This window comes from Apostichopus japonicus, chromosome 17, assembly GCF_037975245.1.
Source record: "Apostichopus japonicus isolate 1M-3 chromosome 17, ASM3797524v1, whole genome shotgun sequence".
NCBI classification, from domain to species: Eukaryota; Metazoa; Echinodermata; class Holothuroidea; order Aspidochirotida; family Stichopodidae; genus Apostichopus; species Apostichopus japonicus.
In genome coordinates, this window is record NC_092577.1 from 18937176 (window position 1) to 18956475 (window position 19300).

Consider the following 19300-nt stretch of genomic DNA (forward strand, 5'->3'; position numbering starts at 1 on the left):
GTTCCACAATTGTTTCTTTGCTGTTTTAATTAAGTTAATAACCAAGCTAATTCCGTAAGATAATGACGTCACGGGGGGACCCGCCAATGTTACCAAAGCTAGATATGCCTAATATGCTAACCAAGATCAAAGCCGTAAACAAAATATCAGATGAGAATGGGTGCACAACAGTACAAGAAAGTTCCGTGTTCGTCAAACACTGTATACAGCGATAGCTTAGTACCAGTGCACTCAGCCAGCCTAGCTGCCTAAGTACAGATTGGCTTGGACCTTCGAGCGAATCTTATGTGTGCAGTGCGCCCTTCACCAGTTAAAGTTTCGATTCCTATCGCCTATCCGCGCAATTTGGACTTGGAACACCAACAGCTCGCCGTCTACAAGACAATGCCGTTCCTTCTTTATTTTGAGAAAGTATCTTCAAATCTCGAGGAGATATAGAAACAAGTAGACCAGTAGTTGCGAAGCTGGATCGGAAAAGAGTAAGTGTATTTTCTGGCCTAGGCCTACTACAACAAGGACTAACTTGGTATTATTACTAACTTACAGTAGGCTAATTCTTATAATTTCGTTCAGTTAGTTAGGCCATAAATTAGGTACGGCGACGATAAAGTTAGGCGTAGGCTGGGGCTATATTAACTTTTATCTGTGGTACATCATGAAAAATCCAGAATAACAAGCATAACATGTTTACATGTCATTTTGCCCAATGTTATAATGTGCTCCCACCTATCTATATTCAGAGTCATAGCTCATGTTTCACAGTAAATGACATCCTTATATTTTGCAATTTTTGTTACAAGGGAAAACGCTTGTGACAGGTACTTTCAAACATATCAAACTGCTTTCTTAAATGAACTTTCATAACTTCCTTGTTATTTTCTTTCCCAATTTTCAATACTTAGATTAATGTAGAAGCTGTTCCCCAACCAACTGCAGTGAATATAAAGGCAGGATTCTGCAGAATGTGCATCTCCATCTAAAGGTAGCATGATCTTATAGACATGTGCTTGATATTACCGAAAAACAGTTGGGAAATGGGGGAGGGGAGGGTGGTGACAGGCATTAAAGATTTAAGTAGTCAGTTTTGAACGGGATACAAGGAATCTGCAGCAGTAAAACATCGTGGCATGTATATGGGGGGCAAGCTACCAGACAAAAAGGAGGCAGCAGTATTACGGCCGAAAGGTCCCCATAAATAGGCTTTAATAGAGTGAAGGATGGGGAGGGGGGTGGGGGAGAAAATGTGGTACAGAAGTGTAAGCTAGGGTAATACAAGGAAGAATGGAAAACTTCCATAAATCTATAGAGTATTCTATAGCAGAAGTGAGTACAGGGGCCAAAATTTTAAAAACAGTACTCGTTGAAAGCAAAATAGCAATTAAAACTGCACATCGGGCAGGCTGACTAGGGGATAATATACATTGTATTTTATCCATCATATCCGCCTGCCTGACGAGAGTGGTTGAGGAGGCTATACCTGATGGCTTCACAGGAAAATATAAAGGCTACATCTATAGTTACTGAGAGAAGGGAGATTACATTGTAGTTATACTATATGAAACCAAGCTGAAGTCATTTGCAATGCTCATGGTGTGAGTGGCCCATATTTTTGCAGCCACATAAAGCAGGAGGATATGCTCTCCTTCAGAAAAAATAAGTGAACCATTAACCACCTAGGCAGCTGACCCCTGTCCAAGAGCAGCCTACTGTATGTGTGTGGTATAATAAGCGTTTATTCTAATTGTATGTAGAAGTCCAGTGTTTCAACTTCAGTCACCATTGAAGTTGTTGACTGCACCAACAGAGACAAGAACACCATCAAAGCAACCCCGGCCATCTCACAGTGGCGATGATGGTCCGTCTGCTGCTGTGGCATCCACATCGGGATACACCGAAAAACCGCCAGGTAGTCCGGACTAACATCAGTTAACTCATCTGAACATGACAAAGGTGACGCTTCAAGGTAATTTTCAAGATTGATAGTAGATTAGTCTGGAAATTCAATTGGTGCCATCACTTTCTGGAAAGAGGATCATTATTAATTTGACACCAGCACTTACCATTCGGTGCGTCACGGTCGGATCAAAATATCAACATTAATGGTATATGGTTCGGCAACGATGCACCTTGTGACGTCACCTGGAACGAGAGGGCTGAGGTATTTGAGAGCAGGCTCGAAGCCTTTGGCACCCGCTGGCTTTCGATCCTAGGGAAAGTCACCGTAATTAATCGTTTTGTTTCGCCCATCTTGTGGTACCCGGGCGCGGTGTATCCAATTCCGCGTCGCGTCCTGGTGCGGTTGGAGAGAGCGATATTTTCATTTATTTGGTCGGGTGGTACAGAGCTTGTCAAAAGGGCGGTAATGTAGCAAAAACTGAAGAAGGGTGGGTTAGGGGTGGTTCATCTGGGAAGTAAATTGACCTTTTTGTTATTTAAGCAGTTGTTTGTAGCGGTAACTGACCCAGGGTTGCCTAATTGTTCATTTTTTGTACGTTTTTGGGGCGGTTTGCACCTGCGTCGATGGGTCCCGGCGCTGTTTAGCAACACAGAACCGCATAGTAGTACTCCAAACAGGGTGGTGCGTGTCATCTACTCCGCTCTGATTGAGTTTCCCCCTGTTGACCTGTCACAGCCGGCCCTCGTTCACAGTTCGTTGCGGGATAAGGCCTTGAATGCCGAAGTATGGCGTTCGGTGCATTCAAGGCTGAATGGTTGCAGGCTCCGTGATCTCGCATGCAGAGTTGCACACGGTGCCTTGGTGACCAACCTTAAAAGATATCATTGGGGATTGGGTGATGGACTGTGCCCTAGGACCGGCTGTGACAGCTTAGAGAGTACTGCTCATGTTTTTTGGCATTGTTGCTTTGTAGTAAACTTATGGGAGTGGTTCCAGACCTGGACCGACCGTGTTACGGGAGACCGTTCATGGTCGGTGGGGCAGGGCTTTATTTTATATGGGGTAGACCCTCCAGTTTGTTCGGTAGCTGTGTTGCACCGCCTCATTTTTGCTTGCTCTATTGTAAAAAAACATGTTTGGCGGAATAGATGTAATTTGGTTTTTAGGGGGAAATTTGCCAGTTGGCAGGCAGTTCTGGAGGCGATTTTCGCCGTTTATCTGGGGCTACCTTTTTTGGACGCTGGTGTGCTGGGGAGGGGTTTTTCGTTTCGCTGCGTGCCGGTCGTCCTTTTGTAGGTTTTTGAACGTGTGGGGGGGGTGGGCGTTTTGTCTCTGCAGGTCGGCGGGCGTATGTTTTTTTGGCTCGCTAGACCTGAGTTTCGTTTGTCAGAATGGGATGGTTCGGCAGTGCCGTTTGGCCGTGACGTTTTGTATCCCGCATGGCGGGTCACGTAAAAAGCACACTGTGGGATAGTCTGGAATGTGTGGTGAGGCCATCAGTCTTTACTTCAATTAGCATATACATACTGTATCTGGTAGAGTTGTCACAGCTGTATGTGAACAAGAAATAAAGGCACAAACAAGTAGTTGGATTTAACAGAGTATATTATATCTTCACTTGGCTGGATATCTGCTACGGAATACAAATGTGAAAGTTGCATCTTATACACTCTTTTACCATGGATTACAAGGGGATGAGACAGGATGACCACACATCCTGCTGAAGATTACATAATCCATAATATTAGGTGCACAAACAGGTGTAGGGTTTTTGTTGTAAAAAATATATTGGAATTGTTCAGGCACAAGTTGTCAGGTAAAACCTGACCCATGTATCCACACCAATTGAGATGTACTCAGCTGTCGCCTTAGTTGGGCATGCAAAGAATTGACTAACAACTGTGCCATGCCTATTGACCGAAATGGTTTGATTGGAATGCCTCTATCTAAATGGTATGTTTTTATGAACTATTATTATATTATTCTTCATATCTTTACTATTCTACAGATTATGTATGGGAACTTCTTGACTGCTTGCACCAACTTCTGCAACTCTGGGAGAGGAGTGTCCTGTTCCTGTCAGAAAAGAGCCCCCCACCCCCACCACTTGCAAGCTCCTATGTTCATCCGAACAATGAGGATGCCATAAAACAACACCGAAGCAGATTTCAAAAGCTTTGCTGAAGTACTGTAGTTGCTGGCCTCCCAATTTCTAATTTTGCTTCATTGTAGTGGGGATCAATCGACTCTGTGAATCGTCTGTTCACATGATGTTTTGGCACAGCTGCAGAGCAGTGTTAATTAACAGGTCGCTACCAGCCTTTAGGGAAGTTGGTAAAGTTTTACATTAAAGTTTCACTTACATCTGCTTTCCATTGTAACTAACTAAATGATAACATAGTATAACAAAGTTCCAATGACAAGTATTCGTCTCTAGAGAGCTTAGACTTCATAAATATAAATTTCATGCTGACTTCCTATTTGTATGCAACTTTGGTGTTTCAAACATGTTGCCAATTTTTTTGTTTTTCTCGAAAAGAGTTGACAGAAATTTGCTGTTTGTTCCTCGCATGGGAATAAAATGTGACTTTTTTTATCCCATTTATGATCAAGTAATCTTGATATTCCATGGATTAATGATTGATTGATTCTCATTACACTTTTATTAAAATGAAAGCCTAAGCTCTCCAGATCCCATTGACATAGTGGTTTAGGGTACTTTATTCAAACTATTCTTCTATTTTAACCTAGTATATTTCAGATTTTAATCATCCAGATTTTGTTGGCAGGCTACTAGAAGTGACAGCTTTGCTTACAAGAGGGAATACATAAAAAAAAATTAAATTGAGTTTTTCATTATTTATTACTGTTATGTACTTCCCAAACTTGAAAATGTAAAATTTCGTCCAAGACTGTAGTTAATACCATGAGCCAGAAAAATGTAAGCTGGAATTCCAAAATGTTCACCATTCAGCCACAAAACAGACAGGGCTGAACCCTGTTTCTACAAAACTTTGCAGAAATTATACTATGACTTGATAATTTAAATCCTTCATACTGTTCAGATAGTAAAGCTTCTCTAATCCTCCTTACTGCATAGGATGGGAGAACAACACAAATCTCCTTCCCTACAAACTGCTAGCACACCTGACGATGATCACACAATCACAGTCCCGATGCAAGGGGACTGGGGCTGAGAGCGGATCAGTCGTTTGGTAGTTTGGTTTTCGTGCCCAGGTTCTTTCCTGGGTGACTTTTTCTTAAAAAGTATCTCCTTCCCTAAAAACTGCTAGCTCATCCGTGCAAGTTGTCTGTATGCTGTGTGTTTGTATTTCCTGTAAAATAATCAAATGAAAACCAGCTATAAAAGATGAAGACACACAAAAGCTTGATAGCCATCTGGGGACGTGAATTTCAAAATAAATTTCTATATGATTTCCAGAATTTGCTTGGCCCCTAAATCTGCCTAGCTATGCCATTTATACAAACTGATCATTGTATCTCGGGGACTAAAATTTCTAAATAGATCGTGCACAAGCAAGGTGGACATTTTTGTGGGGCATTTGGTTCCATGGCTCAGTGTTCATGTCTACTATGTCAGTCAGCATGATAAGGGTTAACCTCAAGGGCATTGCACCAGTTTTTGGACAAAATGACCTAATCAGAAGCAGGTTTTGAACATGGTGCACAAATTTTCTTCATGAAATCTGTATCTTAATGTTATTCCTTTCACAATACAACAAAACTATGAATACACTGTATTGTTACATCTTTCAACAGCAGGTCAGAGCAATGAATAAAGGTATACAACAAAAATTCTGTAGTCTATATTTACTCTTGGATCCTGTTTTACTGTAGGCATCTTGCTGTAGGCATCACGGCACATTGGCCACAATGACACCTGTAAACAATACAAACCAGTTCAAATAATAAAGAGCCAATTCGATGACTTCATACCGACCTCAATTATTGGGGCATACTGTACTAACATTTTAAAATAGAAAAGGGGCACCTCTGAAGGGCAATCTACCATTGAAGCTCCTTACAAGTAACATCACTAGTAAGGAGGGGGTAGCCTCTTCTTAGAAGTCTTGCCTCTGTTGGGAGAATGCTGTAAAGGAAAATAAAACAGGCCGATGTTGCCTCGTTTCCCACTCTTTCCCACTTCTGAATCCATTCCCTAGATTGAGAAAATCTGGTGCCACCTTCTCCATCCCCCACCCTTTCCCTGATTTGTGGTAACTTCACTGATTTGCCACTACAACTGCTAGGAAGTTAATAATAGGCCACCTCTGAATTTGTTTTGCACTCTTCCAATTGGCTCCTTCAATCTACTAACCAAATGAAATATGTCTCTGTGACATGTTCCCGGGGCATGTGCTGCCACAACTTTTAAAGAGGCCATGACACGAAAAATCCAACTCATCGAGAGTAACTTCCTCTGAATCTATGAGAAAATCTATGTTCAAAACTATCCTCAACACCTTGAAAACCTCAAGGACTAATTAGTAATTAACGTTTTAATATTCGCATCCGAAAATAGATATCTGAGAATGCGATTTCACAACAAGACAATGATGACGTCATGTTAGGAACACACGTGCAAAGCCCAGGCATGTATCGGATGCGCGACGATCATACCGTTCCATATACAGTACACGCACATTTACACTGAGAGAACAACCACTGTATTACGCTATATCGTTAGAAATTTCAAGTTTTTTTTACAACTGTTGTAAACTATCCGAGAGAAATGCCGGTCCGTTGTGTTGTTGGGGGCTGCATAAATATCATTACCCATGCAATTAGCCTTCATCCATGGCTGAAGGACGAAAAAACACGGCGATTATGACCAAGTTAGTGCACAACACCAGCGCCGATTTCACTGGGCCTAGCCAGTATGCAGCTCCGAATGAAGCGAACACTTCACGGAAGCATACTACGATCCCTCCTTTTTGTTATGAAATAAAACAAATGGACTCTAACGGTTCGACATAAAAGAGTCATTCTTCTGTCAAGTAATCCACAAAAACTACTCTGAAGACCAGATCGGGAACAGGAAACCTCCAATGGGGCAAGTGGCGATCCTTAAGAGGTAGCGCGCCGAACACTAGTAGTACTATAGTATTAGCGTTACTACACTGAAGTCGCAATAGACGAAGAGATTTTACTGTATCATCTAAATTAACACCCCCTTCATTGCTCTATTGTATACTAATAAGCTATGAGGTTAGCTTCAGAAGCGATGGGTTACATCTTCTTGTGAACAAATCTCAGTGCCCCAATTTATTTCTGGAATATGCTTGATCAGTTAGTTATAGCAATGATTTCTTATTCCTATTCCAGGAAAACCATTTTTTATGTTGTGGAGGGAGTGGGGGTAATGGGGATGGGTCAAAATACTAGGTAGGTAAAAAGATTTTATTCCAAAGGGTGTTTAATTAAATCTCAAAGCGATTTATTTTAAAGTCACAGAGCCAAAAATTCACACAACATAGTTCAAGTGTTAAATCATTGAACAAAATTTATTCAATATCAGTTCTAGACAGTCATTCTGGACAATCTGAACTAACATTAACAACAATCATTGTATTATATGATATAAAAGTAAAACTGTACTTTCCATAAACATTATCATTCTTAAATTACACTAATGTAATTTGTGACATCAAAGGAGGTTAAAAGAAAACAACTTACATGAATTTTTTGGCTTTAAGCCTACAAAGCAGTTGCATGTCCATCGCTATCAATCGTTGTTGTGACAAATTAATTAGAATAATCCAGAAGCAAATACAATAAAGGGTTATTTAAACCAAGAAACACTGCACGAAGTAACTCACATGCAAAAATGTTACACAAGCACGACGACACGTACAACACTGATGGGCAATGTGAATCACACGCATTAAAACAATCGAAGACCATTAACAGGGTGTACTGCTGAGTTTTTGAAGAAAGACTACAAAACAAACCAACTGCTGCTGAAGAAACAAAGTCTAAACATTCAAGAGTTCTGCTGCCTCCATTGGTCTTTATTATGACTTTTCTGTCAAATATCATTGGTGATATGGATATTTTGGCTTCCAGATTAAAGGTACGAATCAAACGTCTGGGAGATAAATGCCCCTAAAAAGGTCAATGCCCGTTCCCTTATGCACATATTATATGACATCACAGTCACGCCAATACTTGTGTCCAAATGCTTCAAAACATGCCTTTTCTTTCATTGTTGATGTTGGGTCTGGAAAATAACCTTTTCATCCTGAATTAAAAGTCTTGAATTTCAATATATCAACACTGAGGGAACCCTGACGGATTGATAATCCAACACAATCGTAGTTTAGAAAAGGTGTTTCTGGAGGAATTTCTCAACCAAGGCTTCCTATACAATGAGTTTTCTCCTGGCAACTTGAATCCAGTGTAATGACCATTGGCTGGAAAATCACTTCTGATCCTTTGGACTGCACATGATGGTAGCACAACCCTGACGTGTCTTGCTAGGAACCCCAAGTATCATTGAACCAGGGCTGGAAAACCTTGCGAACCTGCCGAACCAGGTTCGCGGGAAATCCGCGATGCTCGCGGGAAATCCAGCCTGGCTGGAGAAAAAAAAAATCGGGGAAAAATAAGAAAAAAAAAAAACGGGACGAACCTTAAAAAAAAAAACACGAAGGAGCAAAAAAGTACATCTGTAAAAACAATATGGAAAATTTCAGAAGAAAAGTTTCAGAAACAAAAGAAAAATGTCCAGAGAGCGTGCTCGCAATTTTAGTCACAATAGCCTAGAACGAGTAATGGTGTGTCCCCAACCCACTCACAAAGGGAAATGTCACACGGACACACACGACCCAGCGCGGGAAGGTTGCTGTAATAAATCAGCCTCGCGGGAAATGTTTTGAACAATATTGCCATTCCACATTTGTTATACTTATATTGTATGTTAGTTAGTCAACGTTTTCTTTCGTATGAATTTGACTTCAATTCAGTGTTCCCTCTAAGGTGCAGGATTCCCTTCAACTGACTCAGTAATCCCGCAAAGAAAACATTCGTCTGCTGGAAATCCCCGCATCGTTTTCTTGCATTCGCGATAAGTTTATACTCAATGCACATCGTATTCACTTGACTGTAAAAAAACTCCGAAAATCAGTAGAGAAATTACCAATTGTGTACGAGAAGTAAGTTGGTACACCTTTCAAATTTTACGAAAGATCCAGCAAAACACTTTCGAAAAATTCACGCGAAACTGGCATATCGTGCTAAATGCAACTAACGTCATGTAAACAAGGCTCTAGTACACCCATTTATGAATAAACCGTAAGACCACATCTGGTGTTAAGCGGGGGGAAAAGAAAGTATTTTCTAGAATTTCAAAAAATACGGAAAAAATAATATCCTACCATAGTTAAGTGCATAGCAAATAGCCTAACCACCTCGTCGGTTATGGATCTCACGTAACTACAAAAACACAACTAATTGTATTTTGCTAACTTGACATTTTCTACAAGAACATGGAAATAATATTAAGCATTTAGTTAATCATGCCAAGTGGCCTAAAACATATTTTATTACAAGGTTTTACTTTCATAAAGATGGCCATAGCTAGTGGGGCCTCGATGTGCTGCGTGTATCATGGGGAATACTCCATGAAACGTTTCTTGGAAACGTGCCAAAAATGTTAACAAACAGGTGTAAGACAGGGATGGGCGCGCAGTTGTTTGGTAAGGTACAGTACCTGGGAAAATTCGCAGCACATGTACAGTAAGTAGCCTACCGTAGTATATAAGTAGGGACCGTACTGCAGTTGTAAACTGATGTACGTATAGTGTGCGCGGGGCTTTGCCGAACGTTGTTTGTTTCATAATATCGGAAGTTCTGTAAGTTAAACTTTTTAAAGATTGTAAGGCAGATTAAATCTTTTTTCATTTTATAACATAATATAGCTACTCTAACTTGTCATTTTCAAATTTTCATCAGCTTCCTGACAATTTAAATTCAAAAAGTTGTCAGTATTTTGCATCCTCAACTGCGAGTTTTTTATCGCCAGACACGCAAAATACTTTTCCCCCTCAACCCCACAAGGGGTTCCACCCCTTGACCCTACCAGGCCCCTAGGGGCGTGTTCGCTACGCGAACACCGGCGGGAAATCGGAAGTGTGTTCGCGGGAAATTGAACAAGGTTTTCCAACACTGCATTGAACCTGTTGACCGTAGGCTATGTATCTGTACTGCCTGGGAATAAATTTATGAAAGTTCAAAATGTATTAATGTTGGCCATGTCCACAATAACAAGCAGGCATACAATGTACAGTTATGGTTACATATGTTGTGATTTTACACCTTCCATGTATCATGAAACATTCTTTTGTTTCAGAAAATTGATTTGCAAAACTCCAGGCCAAAGTACTAGCCAAGTAATAATGAGTATGAAATAACACATATGCCTACCTAGCATGGCTGCATAATGCAACTTACATCCCCGAGCCAAACTTTCAGTATGCAACCAACCCTAGTACTAGTACTAGTACTACACACTCTACATATGGGTTGTAAGTTACCGTAACACAACGCACAATACGGTTTAGGGTGTTCCGCGAATTCCAACAACACATGCACAAAATGGACTGGATTTTGTTTTTAAATGCTTCGTTAATAAATTCTTACCACGTTGTATGTTCCTTACAATGGTTTCGAACGGATTTCTTCTTCGATATGTTGTGGAGCTTCAATTTCGGCTCGTTTAACAGGCTCGAACTGATACGGTTCTAACACCTCCGCTCCACCCTCAACGTTCGGTTCAATATTAGAATGATCATCGCCTTCACTCTCTGCTTCGAATATGAGAAAGGGCACTCTAATTATAGCCCAATTTCACTGCCTAGTGAAGAACCATTATCACTTTGAACTTCGGTTGCCGCAATTGGTTCTGGATCCGCCATTTCACAGGAAATTTTGATTTGATATCGCACTTGTGATCGGTGTTTTGTTTAGTAACTACTAGTGGTATGTGTACTTGTCTACTGTGTACGTGAATGGTATGTTCGGAGGATCGTAAGCAACGACAACAAATGTGTTCAAAACGTGACGTCACATGACGTCATGCGAATCGGAAAATTTTCGAGTAAACAAAGTTTCAAACGCCGAAAAGGGTAAATTCATTCTCAATTTTCCACTTGAAAAATCAAGTTTTAAACTGGCAGATTGGTTGATACATGTTCTAGAGAACATTCTTTGATGGATCCCAAAAATATAGGACTTTGAAATTTTCGTGTCATGGCCACTTTAAGGAAAATAGTAACTTCCTTAACTTAACTCGACAGCACTTTCATGTTAATTTTGCTGCCCCATCAACAAATTGGCTAGCTAAGAGTATGAGCAAAGTTAGGAAACATTTATCGGTTCTAGGCCTAACTACTGACACAACTATCCTATATACAGTATAGTACGCTAGGCGTAACGTTACCGTTGTATTCCGTCAAGACGATAAATTTCGACATCGCTGTCCGATCCCGCTTCCTCTTCGCTGGTCTCCGGTTCGAACATGTAGGGAAAAACTTCCCCACGATCGTCCACCATGTCCTCCATTTCCCTTACTTCTTCGCCGTTACTATCTAAATACTGTGTGTCAATGCCACCGGCAGCCATTTCGCGATATGTATAAGCTATGCTATGCTGTGTATATATGCGTACTACAGTGCGTGTATAGAAACTGTATGTGGTAGCAATTTCGTATGCGACGATATCATTCACTTTGGACTTGGTAAACAAATGACGTCATTTGTTTTCGGCTTTCCCTGTACGAGTCAATGTAGCAGATTTTTGCGCAGTTTATGTTGCTTGATAGGAAGAAAATGCAAGGAATTTATGAAAAAAGAAGTCAATGGATGTTTTGTTCGATGTCTTATGTATAAATTTGTGATTTTTCATCTTAATCCAAATCTTAACTTTCTTGTAAGAGACTGCGAAAAAAGGTAATATTTTCGAGAAGTTTCAGATTTCTACATACCCAATGCACTGCGCAGAACATATACAGTTTGCACTCTTCTGCGCTCCCCCCGTGACGTCATTGACTCTATTACGTAATAGTACTTTCTACCGATTTCTACCCCTTTGGAGACGGAAAAAAATCGCGGTGTTGGGTTTTTGTTAATGTAAGAATTGTTAAGTTTAATATTATGTAAAGTCAAGTCTACGTGTCGCTTGACCTTTAACACAAAGTGGTATGAAACAAATAGTGATGACTTCTCTGAAACTTTACATCACTCATAAATTCATTCAATAACAAAAACTGCAAATGAAATCCACTAGAAATATTATTATCAGCCAATGATTCTTTCATGAGTGTCTTCTTTTACGTGAAATGTCGGGTTCTGTTAAGATCTCATTTTCAGCACTGCTGGGGTCCTCGTCATCAGTATCTGAAATGACTAAACGAGTAGGATTTATAAGAAATAAAGACTTATTACAGCTCATATATTGAAACTCACAATTGTTAACTTCATATCATTGAATATAAAACATGAGAGTTGCTCATTATTTCACACCCTCCCTCTGTACCTAACCACACCCCTTCCATTTACTTTCATGGTGGCATCGTTAGCGGAAGGAGGTTCAATCCCTACAAACTTTTTATGCAACGGTACTGTGAAAGTTACATATACATTTTATGTAACGTTACATTACATACATCGGAAACAGACATGCAACTTTGTGGACGCACATGCTTGTAACAGTTTCGTAATATGTTACGTCACCAAATAATGTAATCGTTAACTTAATTGTTACACAAAATGTTTGCATAATAGTAATGACCCAGTTACCTGACCCAGTTTTGTAAACATTTGGTTATATAATTTTGTAACATACATGTAACCTTGTGGACGCAGAGGCCTGTAACCGTTTGGTAATATTTTATGTCACCTAATAACGGAACTGTAACAGAATTGTTATACAAAATGTTTGCATAATAGTAATGATCCATGTAACATGTTTTGTAAAATTTGGTTGTATAATTTAGTAACATACATGTAACCTCATGCACCAGCTTGTACCCGTTTTGTAATATTTTACGTCACTTAATAATGTAACCATAACAGAATTGTTAAAAAAAAATGTTTGGCATCTCGATATTAAAATTGTAATGATATGTTCCACAAAATATTATGTAATAGTATTGTTACACAACAGGGTTGGTAAATTGATAACCAAATTGTAGTTTTCTTGTTACAAAATATTGTATGTAACTTATAATGTAACTAAGAGAATTGTTACACAGAGAGTTTTCTATCTTAATAACCAAACTAACGTTTTTGTTAAAAAACATTTTACATAACCAGATAACATAACTGTGACAATATTTTTGACACAAAAAAGGTTTGTATTGTGATAACCAGAACTGCAATGTTTTGTTACAAAACATTATATTCAATTTATAATGTAACTTTAACAGTTTTGTTACGTTTTTCTTACTTTAGTATGTTGATAACCAAACTGCATTGTTACTGTTACAAACATTCTATGTAACTGTACAGTCAGTATTTTTACACAAAATGTTTGGTATCCTGATAAACCTAGTGTAATCTGGTATTGTAACAAAAGGGTTTTATATCTAAATAAGTAACTAAATTTTGATGATTTTGATGAATATTTTTTACCCTGGTAACATAATTTCAATATAACAGAATACTAAAAAAGTGAAGAAAATGCAAGGTTTCAATTCAATCATTTATTCAGAAACAATCAAACATGATGAACAATTCAGCAGGTGTCTGAGTCTGACTCCAGTGTGCTGTTGTTCCCTTTCGCTTCTCATCGGGGAGGATCTTAGCCAAGATTCCACCCCATTTTTCACCAGCACCCTCAAGTCTTGTGTGCTCCGAAATCTTCCGAAAAAATGCAAGGGAAAAAGTATCATAACAACACTGAAGAAATGGTCTATTTAGGCCACAGCTGAAAAAAATACACAAGTAGGCTACAGTACTTATTCTATGTAATAATTTGAACGACCCTAACTTTTTGGAGCACTTTGGCAAAGACTCCCAATAATGCATAATCATTATGACAAACACTAAAGACCGTGCCATAAAAAAGAGACAAGCATTTATTATGTTTTCATGAAATGGCCACTAGGGGACCTTAAGCCCCAGCCTGGGTCGTGTGTGTCCCACCTCTTCCCCGGGCCACGCGCAACTCGAAACTGCCAGTAGTTACCAGAATTTTGACTTACAAATTCAAAGCAAGTACATTTTAACATATTGAATTAATTAAGCAACTATAATTGAGAAATATACGTGTTTCTTTTCCCTTCAGTCTGACTCAGGCAAGTTGTATATTAGATTTGGAAACATTTTTTCCAGTTCAGTAGTGGGTCTAGATCTACTCATGATGAATATGTATGTTCATCACACTAAAAATTGTGGCTCATACCTATTACCTTATGTACACACTATGCTGAACCTACATACCTTCATCAAAGTTCTCGGCCTTTTGGCTAAGATCATGTGTAGTATCTGTTCTTTTCGGGAATGGTGATACACACCTGACGATGATCACACAGTCACAGTCCCGATGCAAGGTGACTGGGGCTGAGAGCGGATCAGTCGTTTGGTAGTTTGGTTTTCGTGGCAAGGTTCTTTCCTGGATGACTTTTTCTTAAAAAGTACCTTCATCAAAGTTGACCTTGAGAATGTTTACATGCTAGCTCTGCCTACTCATGAATATTATTCAGATCAAATTTTGTATGTGTCCGAATCCCAACTGTTACAATAGCGCCAAATTTGAAGAACTTCTGACTTACGGTTGCAATCATATTGATGTCCAAGGAAATAACATTAGGCCCTGCTTACTTCTTATTATTCATGCCATAAACACCAAAAACAATAGGTATTAATTATCTACTCACTGTGCTGAACCTACGTACCAGTATGAGCTTCATTGAAGGTGACTTTCTTGAGATATGTTTACAAGGAAGTGTCACACATACATACGCCATCATGATTGATTCCTTTTTGCCTCCGGCAGGGAATATCCAGTTACCATGTTATATACTACAGAACCAAAATGCAAATGCTTAAATTTTGGGAATAAATTTCCTCCCAGTGTTTGTTGGACTGCTCCAGCACGTCAATGACACAAATGCCTACATGTGCTCCAAATGGTCACATTCAACTGAACTTTCGATATTGAATGCTGAGCATCAAACAGGAACGTCACCAAGATCTCAACTTCCAAGGTAGTTGCTCTAGCAGGCCCGTCGCACCCGCTACGGTAGGTACGGTATTTACCGTACCACTTTTCAGCTAAAAAAAAAAGAGGGAGGGGGAGAAGAAAATAGGTGAGGGAGTTAGAAAATACAGTTCGAATCAATAAAATGCACGAGTCTTCATGACCAAAGCCGACCCTCTGTACCATCATTGTGTCCTATGATGCGATGAGCCCCGGATGGGCCGGCACGAATTATTCAACGAATCTCAAGTTGTAACTGGGGCGATAGGGGCCTACGATTCGAGTCGCACCGAATTTCCCCAAACCCCCGAATTCCCCCCATTTCCCTAAGAAGGTGTCAAACCCGGAGATGTTTTACTTAGTTGAGCAGTGTAACAGTAAATACCGTCCGGATAATTAGGGCAACGTACAATGTATAGGGCGTGTCCCCGCGCTGCGCTACACCGGCAACTCAACGCAAAGTGTTAGAGTAATACCTCTCCAGGATCGTAAAATAAAACGCCATCAAATCATCATCCGATTTATGTATAGCCCCCTCTAATTGTAGAAAGTTCAGTTCAGAGACATCGCGGAATGGCTACCTGCACTTTCGTGATACTTCGAACAAGATTCTGCGTTACATCACTGACTTCTGATCCTGTGACGGAAACGGTAAATAAATAATTTTTCATTCGATCATATGTACGGTCCAGGGGAGGGTCAAAACTCATACAGTCTCGAATTTAGACCCGGCGTCCCGAAAGCATGCCGTCGCCGTGGTTGAAATCAGGTTTCCATGGGAAATACCATAGAGTAGGCCTAGGGTAGGCCTTGGCTTCCTGTTGCATTGACATGCACACGACAGTATGGGTGGCCTCAAATTCCGAATGATTTTGTGACCTAAATGTCATCTTCATCTCACATGGAAAAAATATAGGCAATCATGACAATGGAATGAATAGAATCCGGATTGATAACAGGTGTTTTGGAGAAATTTTGAACAATTCGAGAAATTTTGGGTGAGCTTCTCAAGTAGGCTACTGGGGGCATGATCCAGGCCTGTGTGAGACAAAATGGCGGTCGATTCGAGATCGAGACCATGAATTTACTATTTTACAAAATTATTCAATTACAAAATTACCTGCAATAATCATAGGGCCTCAATCCCTCAGAATGTGAAGGATTAATGTTCAAATCGGGTCAAACGTTCCCATACACACATAATTTACTTTGATAGTCTTCATGCTCATTCTTGCAGATAACCATTATGTCCAGTGTCTCCCGATCTAGTGGTAAAAGAGTCGTAATACGACGTGAGAGGTGTGTGCTGACAGACAACGCGCGCGAGCAAGGTCTCCAGATACGATGGGATGTCCCGGGAGATGGATCGTGTTGGTTTCACTCCGTTTTGGATCAATGTGATGAACTTGGCCTTCACATCCCTGACGTTGAACCGGGACACCACTTCACACTTCCCAGGCAAAGGCAGCGAATGAGAGCCATGCAGCTTAGGAACGCCGTTCTGGATTTTTTTTGGAACGCTGGTGAGCGTTTTTCATGCCTAATTTTATTATATGATGATAGGCCTACAATTGTTAGAAATGGATATAAAACATTTGCATATCACATGTTGAAAACTGATCTACTACCATTATAGGCCTAGTCTGATAGACTATCAGAAAGGAGACATCAGGACTTCTTACAATCTATCTAGGAATGACTGAGCAGACTCACAACATCGTCATCCCAGTATCTAACTCTGCAGCTATATTATTTTGTCCTCACAGGATCCCAATGACCCACTGGTGAGAGGCGTTCGCACACCAGGCTTGTTTCGTGAAAATACAGAGGAGAGAATGAAGGCATATAAGGAGTATGTCGACGAGTGGGTAGTGCGTGCTACTGCCCATTTGATCGGGCGTGACATACTCATAGTCACTAGTAGCGTCTCAGATTATCGGACGATGATAGTGCCAAACCCCAGGTGAAGATGAGCCACTTCTGATAGGACAACTTGTAGAGGGATGCCATTTCATATCGTTAGGTGCGTATAATGGCAGGGTTGGCATTTTCCCAGGGAAAAACCTGTTTTCCCGCAAAGTGGTGAAAACCAGGAAAAAAAACAGGAAAAACTCGTAAATACCGATGAATACCACTTCCGTTTTAGAAATTTCGCATATGATATGGACATATGTCTGTTATGCAGGGTCCACATATTGGACAATCACAGGCTATATGCCTAATTGAATATGAAAACTTCTGTGGCAAGAAGTTTTTCGACAGTAGCTTGCCTAGATATCTTTCCATGCAGTGCGCACGGGCGGGGGGGGGGGGTCACTCTCCATTGGGCACAGGACATCACGCGCGACCAGAGGGTCAGAAAAAGTCCCCTAAACAAGTAAGCTCCCAGTTCTAAAATGTACCCCCAAACACGTATACCCAACACCGCGAAACGGCCGCGTATATCTATGATACACATGCAATTGCAGGCGTCTTCACTGTGGACCCGACTGCTGCCGGAGAGGCATCGGAGGCTCGGCTAGCTGGACAGTTCAAATGGTGGTTGCTTTTCAATTTCAAACTGCCCTTACAAATTTAGGCTTTTTGCTACCCTTTTCACGTTGCGTACGTACAGTGACCAATCTTGGAAAACAACCCTTTTTACGTGTTTTCTTGGTCGCGGGTGATGTACACACGTCAATGGAGAGTAACCCCCCCCGGACCCTGCTGCCCATTTTTATGGCTCTATCCCCACCCCTCTTGAATTTTGCTGGCCTTCATGATGCCTAGGTGTTTCCTCTCACAAACACCAAGTGATGATATAATTGGTATTGTGCAGCAGTGGCACAGTGTAGCCCATATAGACTGTTGATGATTTGTAATTACCATTCAATCACCCTGCAATCCAGTCGTTTTTTCCATGAGCACCACTGGAAAATGAAATTACTGACAAACTACACCCGTAGCTAGCATATATACAGTGCATGGACATGGTGATTCAACTTTAATTGAAATGCATGTTTTAACAAGATGCCTGTAAATCTTAATTGTCGAACATTATGCCTAGGCTACAGACCACTTGGCGATTTTCAACGAATGCCTCGTGCGTATTGAATCAAAGGGAGTATAATTTTATGAATGACAGTATATGATAACCGGTAGACAGGAAGCAGGGTGACAGTTATTACAGTTGCTGTTTTCTGATTGGTCAGTATTTTATGAGGGGAGGCGTACTTCTGTATCAACGCGCATGCGTCAATAGCTAAATCGATATATCGTGGATACCGTCAGTGAACTGTAAATGCCCAGTGGAGTTTGCCAAACGCATATCGCTCAACATGAATTGAGGGGTTGCATTTATTTTCAAAACTGCTCCATATCAATTGAAGGGTAAACTGAAGGTCAGGAACAATCATTCATGAAACAGATTTTCATATTAATTTTTGATATGCTCAATTTATCCATTAGACGAGAACTATTACCAGTTATTCGAGAAAGACTCAACATATCTACCCCCATTCAAAATGGTCTCTTCCAAAACTATCGGCCATTCAGAAAACTGTACATTTTCTTTGTGGAGGCCTACTGCTTTACCACCTCCCCCTCCCCCCGCTCCCAACTGTTTACACCTCTGTTGCTGTCAACACTCTCAAATATAGAATGAATGATCTTCTGGAATGATCTTTTGGGAATGAAAAATAGGTAGGTGATCTTGAGTTCCCAGATTTTGCTTTATCATAAATCTTAGTCCCAGTTCCGGTTACCACCCCTCTTCCCATCCCAAAAAGTCATTTTCTTGCAGTTTTCGTGCTTTCCAACATGTTCCATACAATTATTTAGGAATTCATATAGAAATTGAGGTTTTCCCAGTTTTTCCCAGCTCACTCCAGGTCACGATATGAGTATATAAAGTACGTATAGCCCAACAGTGTTGCTAAGCCCTGAGACAGCGTATTTTTTTTTTATCAAACAGAGAAAATAGATGGCAATGACGCTGAAGGTGCATCCCAAAGTAGTCCAGGTGGCCGTATAACTTATGCAGCGGCTGTTGCTCCAAGTTCAACAACCACTACAACCGTCACCAGTGAGGTTGCAAGGGCAAGAAAGCGAGAACAGGTAGGATATTGGGGGGGGGGGGGTTCACGTGTGTGGGGGCGCTCTTTGCAGGACAGTATGATATTCGTGCGATTTTTAGCATAACGA

The 19300-nt window shown here is 40.5% G+C and overlaps 1 pseudogene; it reads left to right on the forward strand.

Moving 5' to 3' along the window:
- Positions 1-14364: 14364 nt before the first annotated feature.
- Positions 14365-14459, forward strand: LOC139957845 (U2 spliceosomal RNA; annotated as a pseudogene).
- The last annotated feature ends 4841 nt before the right edge of the window (positions 14460-19300 follow it).